The sequence below is a fragment of the Amborella trichopoda genome, chromosome 5 (genome assembly GCF_054954075.1).
Source record: "Amborella trichopoda isolate Santa Cruz 75 chromosome 5, AtrichopodaSantaCruz75HAP2 v2.0, whole genome shotgun sequence".
Lineage (NCBI taxonomy): Eukaryota > Viridiplantae > Streptophyta > Magnoliopsida > Amborellales > Amborellaceae > Amborella > Amborella trichopoda.
Window position 1 is genome coordinate 8697912 of NC_142340.1, and position 14328 is coordinate 8712239.

The 14328-nt window shown below is 35.2% G+C and overlaps 1 protein-coding gene across 2 annotated transcripts in view; it reads right to left on the minus strand.

Annotated features, from left to right (window-relative positions):
* Positions 1-14328, minus strand: part of UAP56A (DEAD/DEAH box RNA helicase family protein) — a 34677-nt gene that overhangs the window by 11267 nt on the left and 9082 nt on the right. The window lies entirely within an intron of this gene.

Consider the following 14328-nt stretch of genomic DNA (forward strand, 5'->3'; position numbering starts at 1 on the left):
GTATTATCTATGACCACTTGAATTACATGCTCCTCCCCAACCTCGTCAATGCCTTCATCAATCAAAAAATATATATATAAAGAGCATCAAGAATATCATCAGAAGCATCAATGGATCGACAAAAACATGTACCCAAGGGAAAATTTACCAACAAATCCATGGTACTACTCCTAACACTCCATAGATTGGTCATTAAAGAAACATTGAAGTTAGCCCACCCATCCTTGTGAGCCTTGAGATATTCCTTAATATGCTCAACTTCTTTCTTCAATAGTGGTTCGCCAAGCTCATATGGAGTTGGGCCTTTCAGCCATGCCCAAATTTCTTACAACATCATATGGAAGTTATTCAAGCAAACAATAATAAAAGGAATGCCCACATGGTAAACTACGAACCAATATGCTAAACCACTTGGGCTCTGCCTTCCTTCAGAAATATGTGTTCAATTGTCATTTGCTTTTTCTCCTTCCCTTTCATACGAGCAGTGTTTCAAAAAGCGCAAGGCAGATCCTAGGCAGCCTGGGGGGTCCAAGCCACCCAATGCCTAGGTGGGCGTCCAGTCGGGCACCCAAAACCTGGGCGGCCCAATCGAATCCAAAAAGGAAGCCCATTTGAATAAAAAAAAAGATATATAGTATAAAAAATAAAAATTAGGCATACATTGAATTTGATTGCTCAATCTTCAAACTTCCACCTCAAAGATGCTTCAAATGACTCAAAATCTTTTAAAAAACGCCCCAATTGATTTCTAAAACATCAAAAATCAAATCTAATATCAATGGGTAATGTTTTGATCAAGTTTCGTCAACTTTGAAAAACCCTTCGATATTAAACAAATCACCAAAAACTAGTTTTTTGAAGGCTCTCTCTCTAAAATGGGCTCCAATAAGTTTTAAATTTCAAATGAACTTAAAACCATCCTTCTAACCCTTTATATTTAAAAAAAAAAACCAATGCAAAAAAATAAAATAAAATATCCGCCTCTGAGTAGGGTGCCCACCTAGGCAAGCTCCATACCGCCTAGGCGGCTGCTCAGAGATTGCCGCCCAGATTGGCCGCCTAGGCCTGAGCGATGCGCCCAAGCTTTCTGGACTGTATAGGCACTGGGCGGTTTGCTTTTTGAATCACTGCATACGAGGCCTCTAAGGCCCAAAACCCCTCTTACTCTTAGAGCTCTACATAACAACCATGCCTACCTTGTCTTCGCCTTCTTCATCCTCATCGACGTCAACATCATCATAAAAAATATGGACCATTGCCCTCAATTATTTTTGCTATATTGTTTTCTTTTGATATATTTTTTAGTTTTTTAAGCTTCAATGTACTAAAAAATTTCTATCTTTAAAAGCGTTCGGACCTTCTTAAACGGGGCTACATCACCACTAAAACCGAGAAGATTGCCGACATTAGGCATATGTCCACAAAAATTGCACATAATTTATTTTTCTCATTCGTATCTGAGTTCGAAGAAGCTTCCTAAACTTTTTTTTCCAAAACTTTAGGATGGAAGTATTGTGTTAACTCGGTCAAGAATGACAAAAACAAAATCATGTGCAAATTTTGTGGACATATTTCTAATGCCACTAAAAATAGATTCAATAAACATCTTGCCAGTATTAGAGGTGATGATGCCCCGTGTAAGAAGGACCCAATGCTTATAAATAAAGAAATTTCTTATATTGGAGCTTAAGAAAATAAAAATAAAAATATCAAAAGAAAAAGGATATAGCATAATTGAGGGGAGGGGTCCATATTTTTTATGATAATGTTGACACTGATGAGAATGAACATGGGGAAGACAAGAGGGGTTTTGGTTCGAAGAGGCCTCATATGAAAGGGCCTATTGATAATTGTTTCGCACCTAGCCGCAAGACAGTAATTGAGAAAGGGAAGGGAAAAGGGAAAAAGCAAGTGACCCTTTAAAATAGATTTAAGAATGACGTACATTGCTCTGTGGTTTTACCATGTGGGAAATTATTTTAGTGTCGCTCGCCTTAATAGCTTCCACACAATGTTGAGAGCAATTGGACAAATTGGGCCAGGTTTGAAAGGCCCAACTCCATATGAGATTGGCGATCCTTTATTGAATAAAGAAGTTGAACATACTAAGGAATATGTCAAGACATATAAGGATGGGTGCGCTAAAATTGGGGTTTCTTGAATGACCGAGCTATGGAGTGATAGGAGTAGTACCATGAATTTGTTGGTAAATTGTCTACTGGGTATAGTTTTTTTGCAATCCATTAATGCTTTTGATGATATTCAAGATGCTCATTATATATTTTCTTTCATTGATAAAGGCATTGAAAACATTGGGGAGGAGCATATAATTCAAGTGGTCACATATAATGTTGTTGCCAATATAGCTGCAGGTCATTTGCATCGACAGAAGAGCCCTCGAATATTTTGAACTCCTTGTGCTGCACATTACATAGATATTATGTTTGAGGTCATTGGTGATATGGCTAGTATTAAAGGAGTTCTTTCCAAAGCTAAGGAGGTTACAAGCACACACTTACCCTTACAATGTTGTGCAAGTCTACTAAGAAGATGGAGCTAGTGAGCCCAAGGTCACTAGATTTGCCACTGCCTACCATAGTCTAAAGAGCATGCCTAAAAGGAGGATACCATGGATGTCTATGTTTGCTTCAGAGCATTGGAGTAGGTGTAAGTGGTGTAGAGATTCCAAGGGAAAGAAGGCATAGGATAATGTCTTACGCTCGGTTGATGTTGATAAGCCCTCTATGGGCTTTATATATGTACTTGAAGGAGCTAAGGAGACCGCAAAGAATTTAGGCAATGATGAGGCCAACTACAACCCAATTTGGGAGATTATAGATGACAAGTGGGCTAGGCAGCTCCATAGACCATTGCATGCAAGGTGCGATGTACTACTTGAACCCCAAATTCTTTTATGTTGATGATGATATTGAGGCAAAAGATACAATTATGGATGAGTTCCTTGAGAGATTAGTTCCTAATCCACATATCCAAGGTAAGATATCAACTGAAGAGCTCAACTCGTACAAGTGTGCGTTGATGTCATTCACGAAAGATGTGGCAATAGAACAGAACATAGACGAACCAGGTAAAAATAATATATCTCGTACCTCTGTTTTATAATTTTCTTTCAAGTTCCTAAAATTCTGTAGGATAATGTTGAATACCTAAACTAATTATAGAAGTTAACCACAAATTGCAACCTAGTGGTGGAGACAACATGGGAGCAGCGCTCCACACCTCCATAAGATTGGTTATTCGAATCTTGAGTTTGACAACTACCTGTTCTAGTTGTGAGTGCAATTGGAGTTCGCTTGAGATGGTATTCTATATGTTTTTCATGACTAGTTCATTTTTCTAATATAGATTCATAGAAGATCATAGTAGTCTACTACTCATGCATTTTTCCTTATAGGTGCAAACAAAGAGAAGGAAAAAGATTGAGCAAAAGAAGCTCAATGACTTGGTTTTAGTTAAAGAGAACCAGAGGCTCAAGGAGAAGTTTAAAAAAGAAGGATCCCATAGCTTCGAAAGACATGGAGAACGCTTCAGATTGGCAAGTTAGGGACTCTAGTACTGAAGAGATCTTCCCCGAAAGGGTTTGACCTAGGAAATGGCTGAGGAGGCTTCTGGACGAGCTTTTGACCCTAGGAGGGCCACTCGAGCAACGACGGCTGCTGGTACTTCACACTCACAAACGAAGATGAAGGAGGTGACAGATTCTAAACAAATTACGGAAGACGAGCAATATGTTGAAGAGGGTGATGATTGCCTCAATTCCTATGCAGATGCAAGTAATAACGATGATGATTCTGACTCTTATTGATGTCCTCTGTCTTCTTTTATAGCATCTTTATTGCACCATCTTGGTTTGGACTTTAGACATTTGGATGTTAGACAAACTTTTCGCCTTTTTGGACTATTTTGTTGTGTGGTTTCATAGAATGTAAGTTTGTTGCAAACATGGAGAGTTGGACACTTGGACACTTGGAGTCCATGTTATTATGGAATATGAAGAATTGGAGAGTAGGAGACTATTAGACTACTACTATTACCATCCTATTAGACTTTAAAATGTTTTGTATGGTTTGAATTTTGAAATTTTGAACAAGATTAATCTCAACAAGTGATGTCATGTTTGTATATAAAAAAGTATGTCAGAATATTTTCAAATGCAATAAATTGCAAAATTTACACAAATATATGCATAAATGTGAAATTTGGACAGCACATATATGTATACAAGGATTTATACTACATCGTGCCTGAGATTCTGGCCGCCCGACTAGATGCTGGGCGCCAAGCCAACGCCTAGCATTTTTTGAAACCTTGAGTGTCCACTAAAGGCCATCCATATCCGAGGTGTTCAAAAATGCCAGCCATATCATGGCATCTTTTACTAAATGCCAGAGCGTGTTGGCAACCTTTCTATATTTCAGTAAAAAAAATATGATAAATTAAGTTCGCATTGCCAAGTCTACTTAGAGGCTTTCTAGAGCTGACCTGGCTTCAAGAAGATGAAGAAACTAAATGAAATTATAAATGACCAAGGGATGGAACACAAAACCTTCGGTAGAACTAAAAAGAGAAGAAAGCATCTTGGATAATAGCAGACCACTGCAACCAAACAAAAATGTGAAGCACTAAGTCTTCTCTCGAGGACTTGGTGGTATAGCTATCATGAACGGTTAAGAGTCCACAGTAAAGTGAAACCAAGAGTCCACAGTCAAGTGAAAGAAGGGTTTTATATGCTAGGTATAGCTAATCACGAACAGGTGAAGGAAATGCATTTGTGGTTTTGGTGGTAACGAAACAGCTCTCAGGGAATGATCACTTTCTTACTTCGTGTTTGTTTTCATGACATCGATAACGGGCAAATCAACAATTTCACCTTCCAATTTCGGACCATAAAATCATGTTGCTCATGATTCTCGCGATCAACAATGGAAATGAACAGAGAAGTAGTGGAAAGCATATTGCTCATGATGTTCGCGATTAATAATGGATCGCTCTGACTCATCACAAAAACGATGACAGGTTGGCTCCCATACCATTAGATATGCCCTTCTTGATCCCCCAACACGGCAAAGGTTTAGTCCATCATGAGCCCTGAGTAAAAGCAAACGATGGGACAGTTTCGCAACTCAAACAAACTGCCTTACCTTGCTACTCAAAAACTTGGACAAAAGGAGAAGGTCAATATCCACAAATCTCGTCAAATGAATGGAAAACTGACCGACCAAGGATTTCACAGGTGCCAGTGGGTCGTGGAGTGCCCGTTAAGGGCACTAAAGCATACCTCAGCAAGTATGGTATTTGTAGGAACACAAAAGAGAGAAGAACACTAGTTTTGAAGAGGATAATGAAACACATACACAATCCTTAAGATGGACGTCACGATCCTTGAAACGCCTAAGATTCTGATGCATTTTGGGAATCGGAATGGCGGCAAGCTAGAAGATTCTTGTTTTTCATAATCGATGTCTGTGGAAGGGAATTGCATAAAACAAGATTCCTTACTGTATAGGAATAAGATTCAGCCCAAATGGAATTGAGATCCCTACATTTGTGGAATCGAGATCCCTTCCTCTTTGGAATCGAGTTTTTGAACTATTTGGAATCAACCCATGGGGAATCGAGGTTCATATATGGAATCGAGATTCAAATATTTGGTATCGAGTTTTTGATTTGATGCTTAATACATGGTGGTATGTTTCTGTTTCTAATTTGATGGAGACCATCACTATATGTAGAATTCAAATTCAACAAATGCAGAATCCAGATTCAACAAATGTGGGATTGAAAATCAATAAATATTAGAAATGATACCCTATAGGTATTGGAATCGAGATTCTTGAAATAAGGAGCCGAGATTCTAAACTTCAGAAAAACTAATTCAGTAGAGTCCTTGTCGATCATGAAATTGGGATTCAGAATTGGAATCGTGCCCTTAGGTGAGAGGTTCCAAACAACTATAGGACGGCATTAACTTCGATCAAATTATAAAAGATGGAGAACTTGGAAGGCTGAATGAGATAAGATGAAAAATGCATGCAATCTGTGTACTCGGCAGATACAAGGCTCTAGGCCAATAAAGAATGTCACAAGTACCAAGGCAATCTCAAGTAAGTAATTATGGAAGAAGCTCCTCATGAGCTTCTTTATGGGTTAGGTCTAACCTACCCCAAGCCTCAACAAATTTTCTTACAATTTCCAAGATAATTTGAAGACATTATGGAAGTTTTCTTGAGTTCTTCACTTTCCTCATTGAGGCAAGGTTAAACCTACATGTATGCATTCATTGCTCTCATTCTAAAGACTAACAAAGCCAAAGAAAAAAAAAAGTTAATATTTCAATAAAAACAAGGCCATTAGCCTTCTGATACAATGCATGTATTTTTCTGGCAAAGGTACTTTTACAATGGCTGCGGCTCTTTTATTTCCACACAATTTATTGAAGAGGAAAATAAAGACTTCAAGTTATATTGAAATCGTAACATTAAAGAGGCTCGCAATTCTTTTTTATAATGGGATAAACGTTCACAATCATGTTGATTGAGGCTTCTTGGATATTTTATGAGAGGCATTTGATTTGGGATGAGGATGAGATAGTTAAGCGATTGTATTTTCAAAGTCTCCTCACTAGTGATAAATGGATCCTAGATGCATCTGTGAATATCATATATAGGCGCCAATGTTCCAAAGAGACATTGAGACAGAGGAGGGGGGCACTACAAGTGACAGACGACACAATTAGAGAGATAAAGTGCACATTTAGAGTGACAAAGGAAGTTAGACAAACAAAAGGAATCGTTGGAGAGCGAGCAAGGACACAATTAGAAAGAGAGCAGTTAAAGAGAGAAGTACCACAGAGAGAGAATGGAGTTACAAAGAGAAATGCAACATTTAAAGAAAGATAACTTAGAGAGTGAGTACATAGCTAGAGGAGTTAAAGAGTATGAGCACTGTTAAAGAGAAAGGGTATGATTAGAGAAAGGAATTCAAGAGTTAGAAAGAGAAGATTTAGAGAGAAAAGGGTAACTACAAGAGAGAGAGGTAAGGATAGAGAGCTAGAGAGAGTGCACAATTAAAGGGAGGATTAGAGAGAAGCATTAGAGAGAAAAGGCACATTCAGAGAGAGAAATGAGTCATAAAGAAAACGGGCACCCTCAGAGAGCATTTAGAGATAGGAAAGGCATGGCTAGACGGTTATAGAGAAAGAGAGGGGGGCCTTCGCTAGATAGAGAAAGGATTCGGAGAGAGAAAGGAGACGAAACGCGAAAAGGGGGCGAGAGTCAAACTTCCCAAAAACTAGGTATGCAGACTTGAATGGGGGACATAGAAGTTGTAGGTTGCCACTTTTTTGAAACTTAGGAACTTCCTAAAGCTAGTTTCGTGTAGCAAGTCCTGTTACCAAACAAGTGCTATAGTAAACTAGAACTTCCAGCTTCTAGAGTTGCAGTTTCCCATTACTCAATTGTGCCCCTAAGAAATCATCTTCACAAAATAGAAGCGGCAGGTTGCCACTTATTGGAAACTCATTAACTTGCTAAAGCTAGTTTCTTGTAGCATGTCCTGCTACCAAACAAGTAATATAGAAAACTAGACCTTCCAACTTCTTGAGTTGCGGCTTCCCATTATTCAATTGTGCCCCTAAGAAATCATCTTCACCTATAACTGGCCTCTTTGTTTAATCAACACATAGCCTAAAGAAGTAACTAAAGCGTTAACATTTTGCATAGGTTTCAAAGAAGTGGTCACCTGAAATAGGATAATAATGAATCACCTCTATAATCGCAAGAAATGCCCCAGGCCAGTAAAGTTCAGTTAAAGCCAACCAATCACTACATTTCATCGACTATTATGCCTCTTAAGTACCACGACTCTACATGCCCACAAATCCCATTCTCTCTGCAAATTAGTGGAGTTAAAACCAGTGTATCAAAAAGCGCTAGGCGGGTCCTAGGCAGCTTGGGGGGTCCAGGCCTCCAGGCCGCCTAACCCCTAGGCGGGTACCCAGAACCTGGACGGCTGCCCAGTTGAAAAAAAAAAAATCCCAATATGCCGTATTCCAACAATCCAACTTGAAAAAAAGAAAAATAGAAGTTGAGAAAAGAATTTTGATAATCCATAAGTGCCCCGGATAGAGCACCTCAAAAACCCATCCGGATCGATGAATCAACGATTCGGATCAGGAATCGGCAGAATCGATCCAATTAAGAATTAAAAAAAATCAAAAAAATTATGAAAATTCATTATAAATGTTATTTTTTAAGAATCCAATAAGAAATATGGGTATTACATTATTAACTTTCATTTTTAATCAATTTGTGAATACTTAAGATATTCTTTCCCTGTATGAACTTATGTTAACCATTAAATGTGCATCACATACAACCAAAAACATAGAAATACCATGGATGAAGTACATAATCATACATAGACTACAATAAATAATGGATTAAATCGATAAAAAATGGTCACTAAAATCCTGAATTAGAGGAAAAACCTAATCCACAAAAAAAAAAAGCCAAATTATTACAAACTAACTATAATCCAAAATTATTAAAACCAATCTAACTATAATATTATATATTGCAACAAAAATTGTTGCTTTATTTTTTATTATATAAATAATGGAAATTCAAAATATTTTAAAATATCATTTAATTTAAAATGTATTATTGACAATTGTAAGAAAAATAATACATTACAAGATTTATAATGCAAATAAATAAATAAAATATTTGATTATCAATATATAAATTATTCGAATGAGCATCAATTTTCTAAATAACACTTCAAATTTTTAAAAATATAATTTTTTAGAATTCTAGAATAAATTTAATGCAAGAGATTGTTAGAGACTGAGAAATATTTCAAATGTGTATGAATCATATCTTAAAATTAATATTCCAAAATTTATATTAAAGCTTACCATATTATAAAAGTAAAAATTATAATTCAATCAGTTATTCCTAGTTTGCATTAAAACATATTTGTTATATTAAGAAATATCTTTTATTTTTTTGAAAAGAAATACTTGTATTTTTTTTTTTACGAGAAAATATGATATTTGTTGTACTACTTTTTTTTTTTTGACAAAAAAGAAAAGAAGATGTTATATTACCTGTTTTTTTTTTTGGCTTGTTGTATTACTTTTTCTTTTCTTTATTTCTTTTATCATAGTATTTTCTTTATTTTAGTTTTTTTTTAAGACAAAAGTAAGAACCTATCTTCTTCTTTTTTTTTTATGAAGATTAATTGAAGTTTTTTTTTAAGACAAAAGTAAAAGCCAAGGTTTTAAAAATTGGCGAGTTGCAATGGACTCGCCTGAGTCGATGCGGGAATCAGGCAACCCCCGTCAATTCTTTTGCAAAACCGAAAATCTCATGATCCTAGAAGAGAATCGACGATTTTGATCAGTGAATCGCCCCTATTACGTCATAAATCGCGATTCCAGCCGCTTGATGATGTCACAAGGCTCTTAGTGACGTTACAGAGGGAGTCCTTACGTAAAGACATTTTGGTAATTTTTTTCAAAATATCATTTCAGGTTACCCTTTCTCTCCATCGCGCTGGCATTAAAAGCTTATGTAAAGGTATTTATATCTTATTGACTTTCTACAATTCTTCGATGTGGGACATCCGCTACACCATATTATATTGAAAATTTATACAATATAGGCAATTATTATACAAAACTCTTCAGCAAAGCGCGAAGGACTATCATGGTTAGCAGCAGAGGTTTTATGCGTGACGTCCCAAATTCGAATCCCAATTGGGACGATATTGTGCAAAATTCACTTTGGTCTTCATAAAAAAATTTTAAAAAAATAATATCATAAAAAAAAGGAAGAAAAATAATATCATAAAAAATAAAAAAACGAAGATAGGTTTCTACTTTTGTCTTTAAAAAAAAACTAAAAATTGTCTTCATTAAAAAAAAAATATACGTTTTTACTTTTGTTTTAAAAAAAATAAAAAACTCAAATGAAAAAAATAATATGATAAAAGAAATAAAAAAAATAAAAAGTAATACAACAAGCAAAAAAAAAAGGTAATATAACATCTTTTTTTTCTTGTCAAAAAAAAAAAAGTAATACAACAAATATCATATTTTCTCGTAAAAAAACGTACAAGCATTTCTTGTCAAAAAAAGTACAAGATATTTCTTTATACAACTATTATTTTTTAATAAAAACCAAGAAAAACTGATCTAATTGTAGTTTTTATTTTTATAATATGGCAAGCTTTAACATAAATTTAGGAATATTAATTTCAAGGTATGATTTATGCACATTTAAAATATTTCTCTGTCTCTAACAATCTCTTTTATTTAAATTTATTCTAGAATTCTAAAAAATTATATTTGAAGTGTTATTTTGAAAATTTGAAGTGTTATTTTTGGAAATTTGAAGTGTTATTTTGAAAATTTGAAGTGTTATTTTGAAAATTGATGCGCATTCGAATAATTTATATATTCATAATCAAATATTTTATTTCTTTATTTATTTATTTGCATTATAAATCTTGTAATGTATTATTTTCCGTACAGCTGTCAATAATACATTTTAAATTAAATGATATTATAAAATATTTTAAATTTGCTATTATTTATATAATAAAATATAAACCAACAATTTTCGCTGCAATATATAATATTATAATTAGACAGGTTGTAATAATTATGGATTATAGTGGGGTTGTAATAATTAGTTTTTTTTTTTTTTTTTGTGGATTAGGTTTTTCCGCCAATTCGAGATTTTAGTGGCCATTTTTTATCGATTTAATCCATTATTTATTGTAGTTTATGTATGATTATATACTTTATCCATGGTAATTCTATGTTTTTTGTTTTATGTGAAGCAAATTTAATGATTAACAGAAGTTCATACAGAAAAAGAACAGCTTAATTATTCACAAATTGATTAAAAATGAAAGTTAATAATGTCATACCCCTATTTCTTATTGGATTCTTAAAAAATAACATTTATAATGAATTTTCATAATTTTTTTGGATTTTTTTTAAGGCTTAACAAGACCGATTCGGCCAATTCCCGATCCGAATCGCCAATTCACCAATCCGGATGGTTTTTGAGGTGCCCTATCCGGGGCACCCATCCGTTTTTTAAACCACTGGTAAAAACCTACCTTCTTCTTTTTCTATGATATTTTAAAAAAAAAAAAAAATTTATGATATTATTTTCTTTTTTTTTTATGAAGATAAATTTTAGTTTTTTTTTTTTAAAACAAAAGTAAAAACCTATCTCTCTTTTTTTTATGATATTATTTTTTTTAAATTTTTTTTTTTAACACAAAAAGTGAATTTTGCACAATAACGTCCCAACTGGGATTCGAACTTGGGACGTCACGCACAAGAACCACTGCTGCTAACCACGACAGCCATTCACGAACTGCTGAAGAGTTTTGTACAATAATTACCTATATTGTATAAATTTTCAATATAATATGGCTTAACGCAAGTCCCACATCAAATAATGGGAGAAAGTGTAGCAAGTATAAATACCTTTACAAAAGCCTAAACGCTAGCGTAATGGAAAGAAATGGTACACCAGTCATGATTTTTTGAAAAAAAATTCCAAAATGTCCTCAGGTCACGACTTGCCCTGTGACGTCACTAAGCGACTGGAATCGCGATTTATGACATAAAAAAGGCAATTCACTGTTCAAAATCACTGATTCTCCTCTAAGATCGAACGATTCCTGGTTTTGCAGAAGAATCGACACGCGGTACCCGGTTCCTGTGTCGACTTAGGTGAGTCCGTTGCGACTTGCTGATTTTTAAAACCCTGGTTAAAACAATAAACTGTAAAACCATACACAAGTGATATAAAAGTCAACACCCAACACAACAGAAATATATAAAAATTTAAAAAAAATACGCAGTCTAGCAAAAGTCAACACTCATGACTCAACACAAGTTACACAACAGTCAACAGACTCAAGACTCAACACCCAGCACCAAGAGGCAAGAGTCTTCAATCATCATCATCATCAGAAGAAGAAATATCAATAGCGCAAGCCTCATCATATGCATCAGAGTCGAGGCCATCATCATCAAAGTCATCTCCCCCTTCAATATAACGTTCATCTTCCTCTATTTATTCTGAATCAGCCTCTTCCTCCTCCTCCTCTTCTTCTACCTTCCTCTTACTAGTATGAGTAGTCTGTGCAGATGAGACGCTAAGAGTCTTGGCTGATGTACCCTTCTTTTTGTGCTTCTTTGAACTCAAATATTGAGTAATTTCCTCCTTAGTAGCCTCAAGAACATTTTACACGGGGCAACATCCCCCGTAATACCGACAAGGTGTTTTTAAAACCGGTAAATGCCCCCATTCGTATCCTTTCCACAATAATTACATTTACTATGATTTTTATCACTTGGATTCAGAATATAACCATACTTCCAACCCGGATCACCACTCCGACGACTAGAAGCTGGAGAAGATACTTCCATAGAAGCTTATTTTCATCTTTTTTTGGTTCTTCAAAATTCAAAAGATGTCTAATCTCATCTCAAACTGCTTCCGGAACCTTTGTACAAGAAGATTACCTCTAACACCAGCAACGTGTTTTTTGAATTGGCTAATACCCCCATTGGTAACTTTTTCACAAAAATTACACCTTATACAATTTTTATCATTTGGTTTTGGGTTATTTCCATACAACCAACCCGGATCACTTTTTTCTAAGGTTATTTCCATAAAACCTTTGTAGCCTCATGATTACTTTGACTCTAAATCCTATCCCAAGCAGCTCCTTAGTAAACCTCAAATCATATGATGTTGTGCATATATATATGAAATTATGATAATAAACCCGCACTTATTTTATTACTTAATTAAATCATAAATTCATCAAAAAAATTTAATTAAATCATAAATTTCTTATCAAGCTCAACACATTTTCTACCAAAAACACTCAAACCAAGTCCTCATAATCATCACCATCAAAGCCTTTTCCAACTAATTGGCGTCTGATACACAAATCCTGGTCCACCATTATGCTCTATTAGGGGTCATACCCTCAGTAAGGCCATAGGTTGTCATATCTTTTCTTACTACTTCAAACCATGTCCTTTTGGGCCTTACCCCTTACACTTTTTTAGCCTTCCACTTGAACTAACTCGCACCACCTAACAGGTATTGTACTGAGTTTGTGTCACAGATGGCTAGCCCACCAAAGTCTACTATCTCTAATCTTATCACCTATAGGTGCCACACCTAAATTTTTCCGAATGTATTTATTTCGAATTGTATCCTTTCTTGTCTTTCTGCTCATCCATCTCAACATCCTCACCTCCGCTACTTTCATTCTGAGTATATTGTTTTTTAACAGCCCAACATTCCACCCCAAATAGCAAAACTTGTCTCCAGTTGTCCTATAAGACTTGCCCTTCAGATTGATTGGTATACGGCAATCACATAAAATTCCAGTTGTACATCTCCACTTCGCCCATCCAAATCTAACTCTATTCGCGACATCATCCTCATTCTCTCCATTTCCCTGGATTATCGTCCCACGATATCGATAATGCGCTCTGTTTGGTATTTCCTGACCGTCAATGTTAACTACTTCCTCGTCTCTACTCCTATCATTACTAAACTTGTTTTCCATGTACTTTGTCTTAGTTCAAACTCCGGCTCATTTAAAAACCTTTAGATTCTAGAGCATCCCTCCAAAGCTCTAACTTTGTGTTGAGCAACGTTTTGAGTCTCATCGATCAAAACTATGTCAGTGCACAATAGATGAGCATCTTCCATTGATTGTCCATCACGGCATCAAAATAAAACAATATAAGGTCATATTGGTACATAAAATCAACAATCAAAAAATGCACATAACAAACACCATATCTAAATTCATAAAAATGGGCAAAGGCTTAAAACATTTAAGAAGAGCTTAATGACTATAATAAAGTAAAAAAATCTCTCTTTCACCTACTTACAAGCTTAAGCTAGGGTCACAAAAATCTCATAAAGGCAACCTATCTTACTTCCAATATTCAATCAATGAGCACATCACAAAATCTTGCAACAAGCAAAACAACAAGTCACAAATCTTGCACCCCATTCCTAAATCACTGCCAACCATCCTATGTAAGGCACGTCATCACAACCACAACAAAGCATGTACTGATGGGTCACGTATGAGCATCTTCCATTGCATCCACCCTTAAAGCACCAACCACAAATTACATACCATAATAGTACATAACAATAGATGACTTGAAAAAAAGTAGAAAAAAAAATCTCCAAGTAACGTTAGTTATCAAAATGCAAACAATACAAAAAAGGTTAAATT